The 17,680-nt window shown below is 38.9% G+C and overlaps 1 protein-coding gene across 2 annotated transcripts in view; it reads right to left on the bottom strand.

Annotated features, from left to right (window-relative positions):
* The window catches only part of Sema1a (semaphorin 1a), a 699,485-nt gene that overhangs the window by 603,547 nt on the left and 78,258 nt on the right, over positions 1-17,680 (bottom strand). For both annotated transcript variants that reach the window (XM_090377935.1, XM_090377936.1), the window contains exon 2: positions 12,972-13,053. The gene's annotated coding sequence lies outside the window, so the exon portion shown is untranslated. The remainder of the gene's footprint in view (positions 1-12,971; positions 13,054-17,680) is intronic.

The raw sequence follows: 17,680 nt of genomic DNA, 5'->3' as shown, positions 1-17,680 counted from the left end.
ATGGTCTACAGTCTGATGGAAAGGTACTTGCTTTGGGTTAAAAGTGACTATACTACTGTCAACATACTGCACACGCCAGCTACTGCTGCAACAGAGAAATTTCAGCGCCTTCTCCTTGTTCATCGTGTGAAACCCAACAACATAACCATTACAAGAGCTGGAAAATTGATAAACTTAGCATACAAATCAGAAACTCCGGCGCTTCCAGCACCTGTTCGTCAAGAATCAAAAACCCAGAGGAGGAAAGGGGAGGGAAATTGCATTGATGGTCGCTTTCGTCCAATCCATCGGCCTGGAACTATGCTATCTAGGAATTGTCTAACTTCCGGACTTCCGTGTGGTGGAGGAGGATATATGTTAATGGAGAAGTTCCACAAAACTTTTTGAGCTGTTTTTTCAAATAAAATTGACCTTTTCTCTTTATCTGGTATACTTTTTAGGGAAGTCTGTAATATGGCGAATAATACACGCTCACCCTATATATTTTTGCCTATTAGTATTCGGTTTGTAAACAAATTAAGTAAACATCAATAACAATTATCGAAATTATAATTATTATAGTTTAATTATTAACATAATTAATACCTCCGTAAAATTTTCAGCAGTGGCAATAATACCCACCAGCTGCCTAAAATTTTTCACTGCTTCATAGTTGCTGGTACCTTGTACTTGAAATCCTATGTTCACAGTAATAGTTAACTGCGATTTGAAAATACACCGATGAAGTTGTAGTGTTCAAACTGATTTTTTTTGTAGAAATTATACTGCACTTGAAAGTCACTGAAAGTATTTCCTGCAGTTACTGTTGCAATTAACCGCCTGCACTAGCCTGGCTGAGATTAACCAACTGAGCCTTTGGAATTATGTCCAGGTTGTGGCATATTATCGATTTTCTGAAGATAATTCATCCTGTTGAGTTTGATGGAAGTATGTTTGGCGTAAGTGTAACTAGATGGCGACCATCAAACCTTTTACGCTTGTGAAGGGATGAAAATTGCAAGGAGTCAGAAGGTAACCTAAATATTATTTAAAAGGTTTTGCCGTTTGCGATATTTTTAATACCAATTTTAATAAATCGATGCATTGAGGGTCAGGGTATTCGGGAAGACACTTTCAACTCAATATTTTCATTTGTAAATAATGCGACCAAATAACTTTTCTGAAGAGCAGTTTTCATTTACTACCATAATCATATTTTTTTTGCCTATTCCACTAAATATTTATGTCTAAAACTGCTGAAAATTAATGCAATATAGCAATATCCTTAGTAAGAACGAGTGCGTGTATTCCTAAATTATTTTCCAAAAGTACTCGTATCAATTTTCCTGAATTTTCGTACCATTTCTTGATATACAAGTTTATCTGCATATTATAGACTTGAATACAGACGAGTCAAATAAATTTTCGGAAGCTGAAAAATTGTTTCGTTGTGGTTTATAACAACTTCAGGAACAATTCCTTCCATTTTCAATTGCCATAAAGCTATTTACTACATAATAACTGTTTATATTTCACTCATCTGTTTTTAGCCTTCTTTTAGAGTCGTATTTTGTCCGAGAAGCAATGACACACACTTGTAGTAAACTTGTTTCAAGTTAAAAGTAGCTACAATCATTAAACATAAGTTTTTTTGACACTGAAATGTTTCATCTTATTTTTTCTTTTTTTTTTTTCATTTCTTTTTAATGATTCGTGCACCTCTAACCACTAGCAGCATTAAACTTTTTGTTTGTCGGAATTAGCCATGCCAAGGTCTGACAGTTGTAAATTAGTTTGGCCCTAATTATGAGGAAATAATGGCGCCATATTGGCGTGATGTAATTGTCCGATGGTTAAAAAAAGTTTTTTTAATTATGTGATTTATTTAATTGCACGCAGATACGGCGGAAAAGTATAGGGATGTCAGAATGATGGTGTTGTTATTTGAAGGTAATCTGTCGCACTCTGCCAGTCGGTACATGCACGGAATTTGAACAGCACGATAGAATATCGTCATTTTTATGTGAGTGTGAGAACAGCTCGACGAAAGAACGAATAACGAAAATTAAGGTTTAATCACACAACGACACCTGGTGGCAACAGTTAACAAAAGTCGTCTCACAATCTAATCTAAATTTCTTCCTCGGTAATTTGAATTTATGGTCCCTATATCTGGAATTCTTTATAACAGTAAAAATCCCGCATTCAGTTCATTTTACTAACCCTCCACTCAGAGCCTTATAAGCCTCAAACGGATTCCCTCTAAGGTGCTTTGTTGCTAAGCTATGTAGCTTATATAATCGGAGTATTTCCTCGTACGGTGACCCTTTTTCCAAACTCACCATGCAAGTTACCCGTTTTTGGACCCTTTCAAGAAGCGCAATGTCTTTTTTCAGATGAGGTCTCAATACTTGGAGGACACCAAATGCGGTATTACAATTGCCGTATACTGTGAGATTATAACCTCCCTATGTATACGGCAATTGTGAGAAACTTTACATATGTTGGCGCAGTTACCTGCACAAATTATTGCCCATCCACTACCATTTCCAGAATATAAGTATAAATTATTCATCGATGAAAAAAAAAATTAGAACTTGCCAATTACACTGTCCATGGCGTGAACTTTAAAAAGGGGCAAAAGAATCTACAGGTATGATTGTGCTGCCTTTATCTCATAAAAGCCACGCAAGCAGGTGTTTATGACTCACCACTTGAGAAGGAAATACCAGCAGGCGAAGCGGGATCCCTTGAGAAACAGATCTGACGTTGAAATCCACTAACCAGATATAAAGACAGTAAAAGACATTACAATCAGAAGATCAACAAGCAAAAACGCTCCTGAGAAATTCTGTTCAAAACACTGGTAATGAAAACCCTGGGGGTTCATTCACAGACCATCACCACCAAACTGCACCCTGCTGAAATCCCCGCAGTCACGGCAGTGACAGGACCATGGAAGTCATCCTGGACATCTTGACCCATCAATATCCAACATAGGATCAGAAAATATCTTACAAACCAACATTAGACATGTTGGTCTAATGACATTAGACATCATACACTGCAATTCCCAACGAAGATATGTTCCAGCCCCAACAGACCTCAGAAGCCATCAAGGGCTGCAAATCAAGAAAGTGCCTAGACATTGATTAGATTGAGGCAGTGGAAGGTAGCTCCACGATTACTGGTGAATCTGTTTAACGCCTGCCTAAAAGAATGGGTATTTCCGACTATTGTAAGACGACCCTTCTGAAGATCCTGTTGAAAAACTAGAAAAACCCCTTCTTTCCAAAAGCTTCACTCAAATATATCAAGGGAAAATGTTAGGAGGTCCCCACCAATACGGCTTCACTAAGGGAAAATCAGTTGAAGGTGCAATGAGTACCTCTAAACACTGCAGAAAATATCTCCTCGGTCTTTTCGGGGACACCAAAGGGCCTTTTACACCCTTTGGTGGCAAAGGCCCTGGAGAGGTTTAGGGAGGACAGGGTTTCCAAACTCATTTATAGTCTTATCACCAGACGTTTTTCAGACAGAACCATAGTTGTCAGATCCGCACATCAGAGTACAGTATCAACTTTTGCTGACATAATGCCCCCGTGGGTAGCATAGTTGGTAGAATCGCCGTCCTTTCCACACCGCGTGGAAAAGATCGTTTCCTGTCGATAACGTGAGGAAATTTTATGGATCTTTTCTACAAAGTGACTGAGTTAGTCAGCCTCAGGCGATGGTAGCATGGTTTTTCGTCCAGCAAACAGAAAACCTACCCCAGAACACACTCAGTTTACAGACAGTATACACGGAGCAATATGGCCTTAGTCGCTGATGCTCCTAAAACTCTACAACTGACATAATGTGCAATAAAAGATCACATGAAGTAGCACAGCATACGAATTGGTGCTATGGCTGAAGAAAGAATGTTCCAAGAAATCTCTTCCAAAAAAAAAAAAAAAAAAACCGCACATTTCGATGGATTGTTCTAGAGAAGAAGAGAAAAAAAAAAATCTATTTCATTTTGGTGGAAAAAATTTACACACATCTGGAAAAGTTCAATATACTTATTTCCAGTAGCTTGGAAGGTGGCCTTTCTTGTGTAGGTGGTTACAAAATGCCGAATTTCTTTCGCAATTATGACACAAGGAATGATAGCAACATGTTTACAGTTTTAGTCTCAGTGTGAAGTTCGTTATACATTTACTTATTTTAGAAGAAGATATCATCCGTGAGTGGATAATAGCTAAAATAAAAAAAAAAACAAGGATGGGTTTTTGTTATTAAAATTTACAGGCGTCAAATACGGTTATGTGAACATTCCGGAGGAGAATGATATGCGAGATTTACTGACAGGTCGAATGAATCACAATTGGGCACCAACCGGCAAAGATGTACGAAACGAGAAAAAGAGAAACAAACAGAATCTCAAACAACCGTTTCCGGAAATGAAACAAGTATCCTTACTAGCGTTTCGGGATTATCTGTATTATTTGTGTTTTGGAAACCCCATTCTTTTGCCCATAACACCACCGAAAGTAAGCACGAGTCCACCGAACTCTGCAGTTCTGTTTTGGAGTTAATCAACCACTCGCCATCGAGACCATGACTAGGATCTGTGAAAGCAGAGACACCATCATTAGGGCGAGAATTGAGAGTGACACTAAACACTCGGTCTCTCCCCACCCAAACAAGTGTTTAGTGACACTAAGTGCCGGGTCGAGTGGGAAACACATTTTATGTGGAGCTCAGAAATCCCGGCTTGCAGTACACGAAAATAAAGAGGATAAACCTAATCCTTCGTGTCGTGCTAATAAATTAGTCGAGGCTAGCTTAACACTTCCGGTATTTACGCACACAATTAACCGTGTTAAACAATAGTTAACAGTCAAAAGAAAGCAGAAAACGAATAGAAATTAAGAGAATGGAAATGGAGTGGATGGACTAAGAAATGGTGGTGCTTAAGCATTCAGAAGCACTTCAAGACAACACTGAAAAGTTATCTTAGGAACAAAGCAGTAATAAATGAAAAATACAAGTTTATTTTTTGTTACTAGTGTTGGACCTATGCGTTTCACCATCTTTGGACTTCCCCAGTTGCTCTGACGGTGTCTCATATTAAATGAAAAGCCTGGATCGAGAATAGAAGTTACTCCTCATTACGAGTTGAGACAAAAGTCAAATTGCAATATATTGTTATTCCAAACGGTGAGAAATACAACAAACTAGCTTATCCAAAAATTACCAATTAAAGTATGTCATTAATATGTACTGTATATCAAAAAGTGTAGAAGTCCACTTGGGCCTAATTCATGTACTGGTAGAAAAATAAATTAGAATTTTTGTGCAATGATCCAAAGAAGATTAAATAAGAAAATGGTTAATCAAGTTAATAATACTGAAGTGCAGTCCAAATGTTATCAATTTTTGTGATGGCTGCTTAAAGGTCAGGTGTCAGAAGAAGAGTTACAGGCTGTATCTGATTCAGTAGATTCTGCTAAACATGCGACCAGTATGTTATACTTATTGGTAGATATTAGGCCCAACTTTCTCTTCCGTAAAGGAGGAAGACCCAATGAGAAGGGAAGTAGTTGGTTTTATTATACAAATTGTACTGTATCACAACAATTTGTTTACATTAATTTTTCTTGTTTCTTTCATAATTTTGGTAGAATGAGTACCATGTTAACGTTGGTTTTGCCATACGGCTATAATATCCGAAACAAATCCCATATTTTGGCTTTCTACGAATTATATGTTTGTTACACAAATGCATATAAATTAAAATGTTTCTGTTGATTTTCAGATTGTTATAGCTACCAATGGAAGTTGGACGCTGTCTACACAGTTTGCTACGTCTGCAGGTACTTCACTGGCCCAAAGCAGGTCAATCACCAGATTTTCTGTGGAAATAAGTTTTGCCGAGCACGTGAAGCATATTTTAGAATGCGTATCGATGATGCTTCGGAAGTTACGTTCACCACCCTTTTGGTGTAACTGCCAATCAACGTTAGGCTGTCCTGGTCATGAGGTTTCTTCTTTCGGCTGGATTTGTTCCTCTCGTTGCTGGTTCTGTTCCACGTAGCCAAGTGGATAGTGTTAACATGGAGTTACACACGCTATGTGTTCGAGTCCATATGATACTACAAAATACGGTAATGTGTTTGTAAACACCTCTTACTCTATGCCGCTGACCAGAAAAAACCGAAAATTTATTAGAAGGATGGCTAATTTTTGGTAGTAGAACGTCTGTTTTCTTTTTTGCAATTCTTGGAATTTGGAGAGGAATCAACTAATCATCACAACGATGGCAACATTTGTACGGTGGATATTTCAATATGTGAGAAGACTAAAGATCGAAGAAATGTTATGCACCTCAGAATATCACCTTCTGTTGCCCTAGAGCCAAACGGTGAAGACTTAACAATTCCTAGTCCACCTTTTCGAGGAGAGACTTCAGAGGAAGACGGCATCTTTTGGTGTTCGCGTTACTGTGACAGCAACATTATCATTCACCTTGATAAGCTACTAAAACTGATTATAAATGATCTATGACGTTCAGTGCCGGGAAGAGTGGAAAACCCAGGTTAGTGGAGCTAAGAAATCCTGGCTTGATTTATAACTTCTGAAGAGAAACGGCATTAAAAGTTTTACTGAAATCGAGATAATATAATTTTATGGTTAGTCCTTACATCCAACCAGTGGTGGTTCCAGGTAGGACATAAAGGGGCTACTTCCCTAAAAATAATGTAGATTTTTTACTGATACATGATGATTAAAATTCATGATAGCCCAGAGCACTGTTTAATCCCCCCTTCTTTATAAACTAATCTGAAGAGCCTTCAGAGAACCATTCTGAGAATTAGGTTACGAGGGCTGCGTTAATTGTGTGTGTGTAAATACATTTAAGATACGATTCTTATCGATATGGTCCTATTTAGTGTCTTTAACCATGGATTCCATCTTACCAACGACAGAAGTCAAACTCAGTCTATAATTATCCATGACTTCTTTGGCTCTTCCCTTAAGGACTGGCCCTAACGGTAATACAGTGGATATAATTATTGTCCTACCTACACTGGGTAGAAAAGGCCTGGGTTTGAATTTCGCCAATGAGGGAGGAATTTTTATCTGCTTCTTCACAGAGTGACTGAACTAGTCGGACTCAGTCGATAGCTGCGTCGATTCATCTTCCGGGAAGATCGGGTTTTTCGTCCATCAAGCAGGCAAATCGACCACAGAATAGACGTAATTTGCAGACCATATACTGACGCCTCAGAGTCTCAGTTACTGTTGCTCTTAACACGCACACATACGCGCAAGCGCGCGAATGCTGGTTTAACTTTATGTATTGGGGTGACCTTAGCCTTTTTCCAGTCTAAGCAAGTAGTCCTTGTATTTAATAATGAACCCATTAATATTACTAATGGTTGGATGCACTCACCTGCCACCTTTTTTTCAATATAATTGGATGCACTCACCTGCTGCTTTTTCAATATAGTTGGATGTACACCACCTGCCCCTGGGGCTTCCCACTCTCTCAGCCTCAGTAGCTTTTCAGACAGGTGCTTCTCTCATGTCATTAGTTCATTTATTTTACAACGGTTCAACTCGACTTCACTGTTTCTTATTAGCGCTAATGAGGTTTCAATAGCAAAGATATCCACGCGGGACGCACAGTTGGTAAAATCGCCGTACTCCCTACACCGGGTAGAAAAGACCAGAGTTCGAATTCCGTCAATGACACGAGGAATTTTTATGGTTCTTTTTCACAAAGTGGCTAAGTTAGTCGGTCTCAGGTGAGGGGGTACCATGGTTCTGTTCTTTATGAAATTCCGGTTTTTCGTCCAGCAAACAGCAAATCGGCCACAGCGTATGCGTAATTTGCAAACATAATATATACGGTTCTTTAAGCACTTCCCATAAATGAATTATAATCAAATAGCATATAGTAATAACTCTATTAATAGAGTTCAAGAAACACTTGAGTCCACCGTAGTTCCTTTCCTGTAATTAAAGCCCCCTACCTTTCCCTTTTTACCACTGAAATTTCCTTGGATACGCCCCATTTTATGACATTATGATCATTCCCAGCTATTGGTCCTGAACTGGCATATTCCAGTTACTGCTTGGATCACTAGCAAGAATTAGCTCAGGGATATTTGTTCTTTCGTATGCTTTCTAACGTGTTGAAATATATAGCAGTCATCTAGTTCATTCAAGGAATTATTAATCTCGCTATGTATTTGCATGTCCAGGATTTCCAATCTACATATATGAGGGAAATTAAAGTCACCCAAAATGATGCACTCGCTTTTGCACCCCCCACCTTTCATTCCTTCATTCCTCTTTCATTCCCTTAAACTAGTCATCTAACATCACACGGACTCAACAACTGCCGGGACTTGATCAGGCTCTACAAACCATCTTGCTGCTTTCAGGTAACTTTTGTTAAGGAACATAAGCTCCCACTCCTTCATTCTTCCCTATCTTTTCTGAATACACTGTACTCATCATAATAAAATTCGTCATTTCCTGTTTCAGTTATTCCTACAATATTAGAAAATTTCCCATATTATTAACAACAAGCTTAGATTTACTAATATATATTATATCTGTTAACTGCAAGTGTTCTGTAGTCAATTTGCATATTTTCTAGATGAAAAACCGGAGTTTTCAGGATCAAAAACAATGCCACCTTCGCTTAAGACTGACTAACTCAGACACGTTATAAAAGAACACAAAGATTCCTCACGTAATTGACGGGATTCGAACTCAGATCTTTTCCATCCGGAGTTGGGAGGACGGTAATTATACCTACTGTTTTACCCACGATGGTGCTTTCCAGGGCAACCACTTGCTCTCTCAGACTCTCAGTCTTGTCCTTTTAGTAAGCCAATTCTTGACTTAAGGTCATCGTGTTCCCTACAGTTTGAGCACAAAAATCTATCACCGTCAGCTAGCGACAGTTTGTGCAAAGGAAACAGACCGTAACTCGTAGGGAAGTCACCAAAGGCAATTCCCACAAAAGACACGCTGTCCTGATGCATATTATGCTTGGTTATTAGTTAAAACAATATCACTTCACAACTGGAATGGAATTAATTAAACCTTGATTGGAATTAATTTCTTTCAATTCCTATAGCTCATTCAGTTCATACACTGGTGTGCAAAACTCAAGGACCAGCACTATTTCTAAAGGTTACAATCACAAAATCTTTACTTAAGGTACTCTTTACTGATGAGAGTAGATTCAGTCTCAGCAGCGGTTCTGGACGTCAGCTAATCTGGCGAGAGGTTGGCACACGGTATCACCCCGCAAACATCACTGAAAGGGATCAATATGGCGGTCGAGGTGTTCTCGTCTGGGGAGGCGTTATATTGGATGGATACACAACTCCAGATACTGGAAGGCGGTACTGTAACCGATGCACGCTACAGTACTGAGGTAATCCTTCCCCATGTGCGTCTGTTCCGAGGTGCCATTGGCCCCAAGTTCGTGTTTATGGATGATAACGCCACACCCCATCCCACTGCAGCTGTTGATATGCTTTTGGAAACTGAGGACATTGTTCGTATGGACTGGACTGGCCTGCCCGTTTCCACAGATCTAAATCCCATCGAACACATATGGGACGCTCTTGGGAGATGCTAGCGGCACGTCCACACCCACCAGAAAATGTTCACTAGTTGAAGATGGCGCTGACAGAGGAATGGACGATGTTACCGCAAGAACTTATAAAGAACATTGTTCAAAGTATGGACAGGCAGTGCAAAGCCTGGATCGACATTAGGGGTGGCCATATATCCTACTGAGGACCACCTCTTCCCTTTGTTCCATCTTTGGCAGTGATGCATCTGTATCATGGCAGCCAGTACTATGTTGCCATTTTTGAATAAAGTCCCTCTGTGCCGTTTTGTTTCCGTTGTGTCGGTGTTGTTTCCTTCATCATTTCTGTACGAGGTTCCTTTGGTTTGATTTTCCCATATCCAGGCCACTCCTATGAGAAGCTACAGGTGAAAACCTGACTGGTCCTTAAATTTTGCACACCAGTGTATGAAGGAAGACTATGACAATACAAAGAATTTATTGGAGAAGGTAAACTATGAAAACCACAAATTACTGGAATTATTGGGAACCACAAATGAACAGTTTGCCAGTGGAGACTTCAAAATATCAGTGTGACTCTTCAGGTACACCATAATTATACTAAGTGTCTTTACTTCCTGTCTACAGGCCCAGTAGAGCAATAGGCCAGCATTTATCTGAAGAGAATAGCCTTTTAGGCAGTTTTTAAAACCTATTATTATAATGCAGTTAACAGTGTTCTGGTCCAAAGAGGCAGAATCTTGCTGACATCCCTTCTTATTAAGTTAGGGTTAGTAAAATATTTTACAAAACTTGGGATACTCAAGTAATGCTTCCCAGCATATACGTTTAATCTTACCAACATCATGTTGGGCGAAAGTGGAAGTTTAAACCACAATTTTTGCAGATGTTGGGATCTAAAACAGTTGGAAGTCAATAAAATTACTGTTGAGAAAACACCTGACAGGCACTCCTGATTGAGCCATATGAAAAATGGAGCAGAGAATGTCAGTAAAGCTCACTTGGACTTTTACAGACAAAACATTTGGGTGATGTGAATAAAGAGCATCGGGAGAGATTCCACGATACCTCCCCTCCATTCAAGCAATAGAAAAGAGGTATCAGGAAGCACAGGGTGCAATTATAATGGGTGATCCTATGGCTGTTTGGTTCGAAGTGATGGTAAAGGAATGCGTTTTCTGTCAGTAAGCCAGATAAATTTTCGCAATAAATGGATACAGTGGATTTACATGCTAATGGAAATTTAATCTTTTTCAATACATGCCTATGCTTGGAAGTTGTTCTTTGAAGGCCAAGAAGGACCACTTTTGGAGATTCGTTTTTTAGAAAAAAACCGTGATTTTGGAGTCTTGATTTGGGGAGGAGGGGGGAGAGCGATGCCATATGTTAATGGTCTAACTGTTGTCCTGGATAGTGCAATACGCTAACTAGAATGCAAGCTGAATGTTCGATTCCGTATGCTGCCACAAAAATTGCACGGTCCTTTGTTAAAAAAATAAAATAAATATTTTTTTTTTCTTTATTCAGATTTTTTTAAACTATGGTTCCACTGAACAGAGGAACTGCAAGATCACAATCTATATTTAGAAATACAAAATTAAAATTAACAAAATATTTATGAATTGCATTGAACGGGTTTAAGCGGATTGTTTTATTGAATAATACATTTTATTCTTCAGGAAACGAGGTCTTTCTATGAGTTTTACCTTTAATAAAACATGATATTTTATCATATCATATAATTTGATAGAAATGCCATCAAGTGTGTTAATATTTTAGCCATTGGTGTTATAGCAATAAACTAATATTTTGGAATGAGGCGTAAAGTCAAAATAACAAGACCCTACTCTGATCTCGGTTTCATTACATCATGCATCGCTAAAGAGAGAGAGAGAGAGAGATTAGTTCCTATCTAATAAACTTCTACAGAATTGTTTCCAAGTTGGGAATAATGCGATCATTGCATACCTGCAATGATAGTACCGTAATTGATCAACTTCCACCAGCTAATCTTTAATTTACTGCATTTTTAAACCTGCACATTTCCGTCCTTTCAGCAATGTCCATCAACTATCATTTTCATCATTTCCAGTCCAGTCGCTTGCCGCACCTAATTCTATCATCCAACCATATTTCATTCCATCATCCGACTGCTGCATAACATCCCCGAGGTGGTGTGATGGAACATCTTATCAACTCCATTATCACTGACCGCCATACATCGCTGGAGGCAAAATAAATAACTCATAACCACCACCACTACTGTCTATCAAAACACCACCCTTTAGCATCCAGCGCCTCTCTGAAGATATTCTTTATTTATTCGCAGGCCATCAAAATTAGTTTCCAACCCTTGTGTTTCGCAAGCCCCCAGAGTGATGACGTCAAGCAGAAAGCGAGAGGATATCCAGAAGATCCCGGCGAAGTAATAAAATTAATTAACGGGATATTTAAATATATTTGATATTTAAAGTTCGCCGGGCTGAGGGGATGAGTAAGGGTACTGATTAAGAGAAGGAGGGAGGGAGACGAAATAATGATAGCGAAGGATTAAGAAAATAAGATGGGATGGGAGGGCGACAGAGAGAAATAGGGGGCAGGAGAAGACGTCCGACAGCGTAAATAATTAGTTCGCAAAGAAACGTATAGTGTTCGCAGGTCAATTAAAAGGCGCACTCAGTTTTAAAGAAGATGCCTTTATTTGCCATCATTTTAACTCTCTCTGTCCGTACTTGGTAATGACGAATTTTACTGAAGCCGAGGAGATACTCCCACGGGCCAACCTAATGGCATCAACACTCACAACCCGTTTACTAAAGGCAAGAGCAATTAGTTTCACTTAAGCCTTAGCGTGTTCGAGTGCTACAATTCCCCCTCCCTCTTCCCCCCCAAGCCCTTTTCGTCCCCGTTTTCCCTCGAAGTCTTCTTGAAGGCGTTGGATAGCGGCAAGTTTCCCGAACGCGCAGTTCTGAGTAATTAAATACTCTCGAAAACAGCTTAGTTTGTCACTCCATCTCCGCCTTCCTCTCGTAATTAGAGTCTAGCAAATAACGCGAGCTACTGCAGAACACACTGGGCATTTTGTTGTAGCAGTTTAAAGGCACGTGTAAATGCAGGCGCGTGAGGCGCGCGAAGGAGGGAGAGAACGAGCGAGTGAATGTGCGACCGGCAAAAAGGAAGAAAAATTCCTCTACCCTATCCACCACTTACCTCTAATTACTTACAGGGGAGAGGTGATCAGACTTTTGTCTCGCAACCAGAGCTTCCTTCTTTTCCTGCCTACTACACGTGGCTTATATGTTGATGGTACTGATTTATAGAGAGAAAGAAAGTTTAACACCCGCGAAAAAGAAAATGACAATGAATGTTAACGATTTGCACCTCTTACCTGAAGCTACTAATCGATGACCTGATTAATAGCTCGCATTTATTTCAAAGGACCGTGCCGAACGAAGGAAAGGAGAATTATTCTGCAAAGAAAAAGAATCTTATGTAAGTAAACCGGGAGTGTTGAGCATCTTTTATTTTACTGTTAACATTGTAAATGCTTAACTTCAATTTCTTGAAAACTCAAAATTAACGAAACAAATCTGCCGGTTGTGTACAACAGAAATATTTAAGAATGTATTCTTCGAGGCTTCTTGATGAGTGAAAAAGATCCGATGTGCTTAATCTAGAGCAGTGGTGACCAACCTTTTCCTGTCACATATTATGTTAGAAATGCGTCCCTGCCACCTAGAAGCGGATTCAGAAGCTACCAGAATCAACAACTCCCTTCCCAGCTTACTTATCCATGTCCAATAAATGTTTCTGATTTAAAGGGAAAAAAAAAAACAAGCTTACTAATGCGCCTACTCAACTACATTAACGCTAAAAGACGGCAAATATTTACAGCCAATATCCTTCCTCTTTTACTCGCCAACGACCCTTAAAAGTATACAGTTATTGGTAATGATCCTGCAGGCACGTCAGATCACCTATTAAGAACATTGGAATTCAGGTCATAATGTCTGACAATAAAAGTGGAATTCAAACTGTATGTGTTTAGTACCTTTGCTGATTTTTAAAATCGGTTTCATATTTTTTATGTTATTTTTCTTCATATTCGGAGGAGTGCCACTAATCAGAGCTGTACGTGCCACAGGTCTCCTAATTATAATAATTCTATTAATCACTTCGAACTCTCTTAATTTCTTTGAAACTCGCCTTTCTCCACTCCAACTTTCTTAACAGTGAGGTAATTTTCCTTGGTGATTTTCATGGGCACAGTTCCAGCTGGATTCAATTTTCTAGTTACACAGACCCAGCTGGTCCAGATGTCGAGGTTTGCGATTACTAATGATTTTGCACAACTTGTTCCTTTACCTATCAGAATACTAGAAATTCTCATCACCAACCGAACATCGTTGATCTTTTACTGACCAACAACCGTTCAAATTACACAATGTTAGGAGTCCTTTAGGCACCTCAAATCGTAACTCGGTGAGGGTCTCTCCAATGGAGCCTTTTGAGATCAATGGCCATGAGAGATCTTTTTCTCTCTCATGGCCATTCCCAGCCTGTGTCGTTTGGCATTATAAGAACGTCGAATGGAATAATACGATTGATTTCTGTTACTCTTTTCCTTGGTTGGATTATTGCTTTACATCTACTGATCCAAATGTTTGCTCAGATCAGGTCAGTGAAATTATTTTTGCAACGATGAAATCCTTTATTCCACATTCTACCTAAAAATCTCGTTCTTTACCTACACCTTGATTTTCCAATAGATGAGCTACATACCATTCAAGATAAGAATGTAGCATTACTCAAATGGCTTGTATTAAAATCTTCCACTTCATTTTCTGCCTACACTAAAGTTCTCAACAATTGTAAAGCAGTTATTAATCACCCAAACTAGATTTTGAATAGGCTAAGAATAGGAAACTTGTTTCTTATCTGAATGGTAGGCGAGCATTCTGGTCTCATGCCAAAGCTCCTGGATGCAACTTCTGCCCATCTCTACTCCCACCTCTGTTACAACTTGATGTTTCTGTTGCATCCTTTAGCTAAAGGTAAAGCCAGCTTACCAGCATCCTACTTTCTTTCTAACTGTTGTCTACGATCTGGGTAATTCATCTCCTCCTCCCATACCAGCTACACTCTACTCAATGCTTCCGGTGGTCTGACGTCAAAAGGATGTCAAAAGAATTCTGAATAATCTTCATTCCAAGAAAACTCCAAATCTTGGTGGAATTTCTCCACTTCGCTTAAAGCTGCGCTTCTGAGCTTTCTCCTGTTCTCTGTCGCCGTTTTACAATTTCATATTACACTGCTGTTTTCCCTTCTGCCTGGAAATTTCTCACGTTTCTAAGGCTTTTGATCGTGTTTGGCATAAAAGTATATTTCTATCTTATGGATTGCCAACTTTTTTTGCATTTGAGTATCCAGGTTTCTTTCTGACCGCTCACTGTGGTTGATGGTAGACAGCTCTCTGTCTTTTAATTTCCCCACTAATGCTGGTGTTTTCCAATGTTCAGTTCTTTCTCCCCACCCTTTTCCTCTTGTATATTAATGAATTTCTTCCACTGATTGGAAATCGTTTTGCTGATGACAGCACACTCCTTAAACCTTCCAATTCAAGAAAGAAACTTTACTCTACACCAACAGCTTCACTTCTCGAATATCCACCGCCAATTCCTCAAATGCTGATCATTAGACAATTCTCCAATGGAGCGAAGTAAACTTTTTAATTAACTTCAATACTTCTAAAACTCAGTCTTGTTTTAGCCCTCGCAAAAAAGAGTGTCCTGTTCCTATGCTCATCTTCGATGATACTCGGGCTTCTAGGCAATATCTCTATTATGGATTACCCTGACTTCTAATCTCCCCTGACATAAGCACATCACAAATATTGCTTCCCCTGTATCTAAAAAACTTTTCTCTTTCACTTTTGGTGTTACTTTTCTTGTAAACAGCTATTCACTCTGTACAAATCTCAAATCCACTCTACCATGGAATATTGTTTCCACATATGGGGTGGTGCGCTCAAAACCTCACAGGCTTTTAAACTTCATTCAAAAGAGGGCAGTCAGGTTAATTAATGACCCGTCTCTTAAAAAGTGTCTCTACTCTATCTGACAGATGTTGTTTCTGCTGCTTTTCTTTTCAGAATTGGTTTCTATAATTATCCAATTCTCTTCCAAACCACTCCAAACACGTTCCGCAACAAGTCAGCATCCATTTATTGTCCAACTTTTCTTTTTTCTCTTTTACCTCTTCTACTCTGAACAACCTTCTCTCACACCAATTCCAGAAATTTATAGTCTACAAAAATCCACGCCTAATGTCAACAAGTTTTTTCTGTTCTCTCAGCTACCTTTCATGTTAAGAAAAAATAAATAAAATAAATCTAAGAACTAGTAAACGTACTTATGAATAATATAAATCAAATTAGAACAAACAAAATTTCAAAATTTTGCTTAACAACGTTAATCTTGAGATTCAGAATTCGGATTTTTAGTGATTCTATAAAACTACAAAGATACAAAAAATTGTGTTCCAAATCATTGATTAAATATAATATTTTGAGTGGCATATGGAACCGGCCACATCTCGTTTTAAATTTCACCATCCAAAGTTTATTTTGTTCCGTTAATCTTCTAGGGACATAACAGTGAGTGCATGTAATGTAGTATAGTATTTCGTTTTGATTAATTCGCTGTATGCATTTTAATGTTTATTTAAAAGTTTTAATTATGCACACGTTTGAAGATGAATAAGGCGTTCACTGTTTTCTTGTTATTATACTCTTTCATCACAATGATTATCTGCTTATAGACCACGCAAAAATGCCCTTCATGTTAGGCACATTTTCTGTTAGGAGACTGCCCTGAAAAGGCCAGTCAGCAGCCCTTTCCAGGGCAGTCTTTTGCTGTGATAAAATTTAGGGAACACATCGTGCAAGGGAACCAGGTCTCCAGTATGTCAGCAGGCTTTCGATAGGTCTGGAATTCGACAACCATATTTGAAAGAACAAACAAACCAATAAATTGTACAATTTTGCAGTACGAGGAAATGGGCAAGAATCATATCAGTCTAAATAAAACAAATAAGAATAAAATTGCATTGTGGGTGGTAGTTTTAACAGTAATGTATATTCTTATATAGCAAGGAATATATCTGGTCCAAAGGAAGTTGCTTGGTCCATGGTCCAAAGGAAGTTGCTTGGTCCATGGTCCAAAGGAAGTTGCCTGGTTGGAAAATCTATCAAAGCAGGAAGTGAAAAAAAAAAAAAAAAACAAAAGCTTAATTAAGACAAAAAGTAAATATACGATCGTCTTTCTCTCTTTTGAGTTTAAACTCAAAAGAGAGAAAGAAGATTAAAAAATAACCTGAAAATTGAAATATAAAAGCACACGAAGGATAAGATGTCAGATTGCATGTGCAGACACAGTGATAGACAGATAGGTTGATTTGAATACGTTGAAAAAAAAAAAGAAAGCTGGGCTATAAAATCCAACCGAAGACGATGAAGAAAAAAGCCTGACAGAGAAATTAAATTTAAATGACTTTCGGAGAGATGCTGGGAGTTAACAAAACATCACCGAAGTATGAAGAAGCGGCCTTTAAAGACGAAATAAACGCAAAAATACGAAGGATCCTCCTGCTGAAATTTTTCATTTAAATTTATTCATTTTCCGCTGAAAATAATGAAACTGCTCGGTGGACCTCGTTTCTCGAGACAGGAGACGTCGACTACATCATCATCACGGTGCGAGAGAAGCCAAAACTAGGAACGCGGCAACTTGCCCGCAAAATGACTGAGTCGTCTGGAACGCTAAGAAAGGCATAACTCCCCTCTCCTGTTTCATTTCATCCCATCTATTCTCTCCCCACACCTCCTTTAGAAGTGCAAAACTCAGAGATGCTTTCGCGGAACCAGCAGGGCTCCAGTATTAGTAATCGATAAGTCTTTTTTCTTTCTTTTTTTTTTCTTATGTGGGGAGTACCAGTGCTGCGCTCATGGCTAGGAATAGAGGGGTGACTTGGGATGGGGGAGGACGGTGGAATGTTTTTCTGCATACTTCTGGTGAATAAAATATTCAAATGGTGGAA

The sequence above is a fragment of the Mastigoproctus giganteus genome, chromosome 7 (assembly GCF_048544385.1).
Source record: "Mastigoproctus giganteus isolate SK-2022 chromosome 7, ASM4854438v1, whole genome shotgun sequence".
In the NCBI taxonomy this organism is placed as follows: domain Eukaryota; kingdom Metazoa; phylum Arthropoda; class Arachnida; order Uropygi; family Thelyphonidae; genus Mastigoproctus; species Mastigoproctus giganteus.
This window is presented reverse-complemented; position numbering and strand designations above follow the sequence as displayed.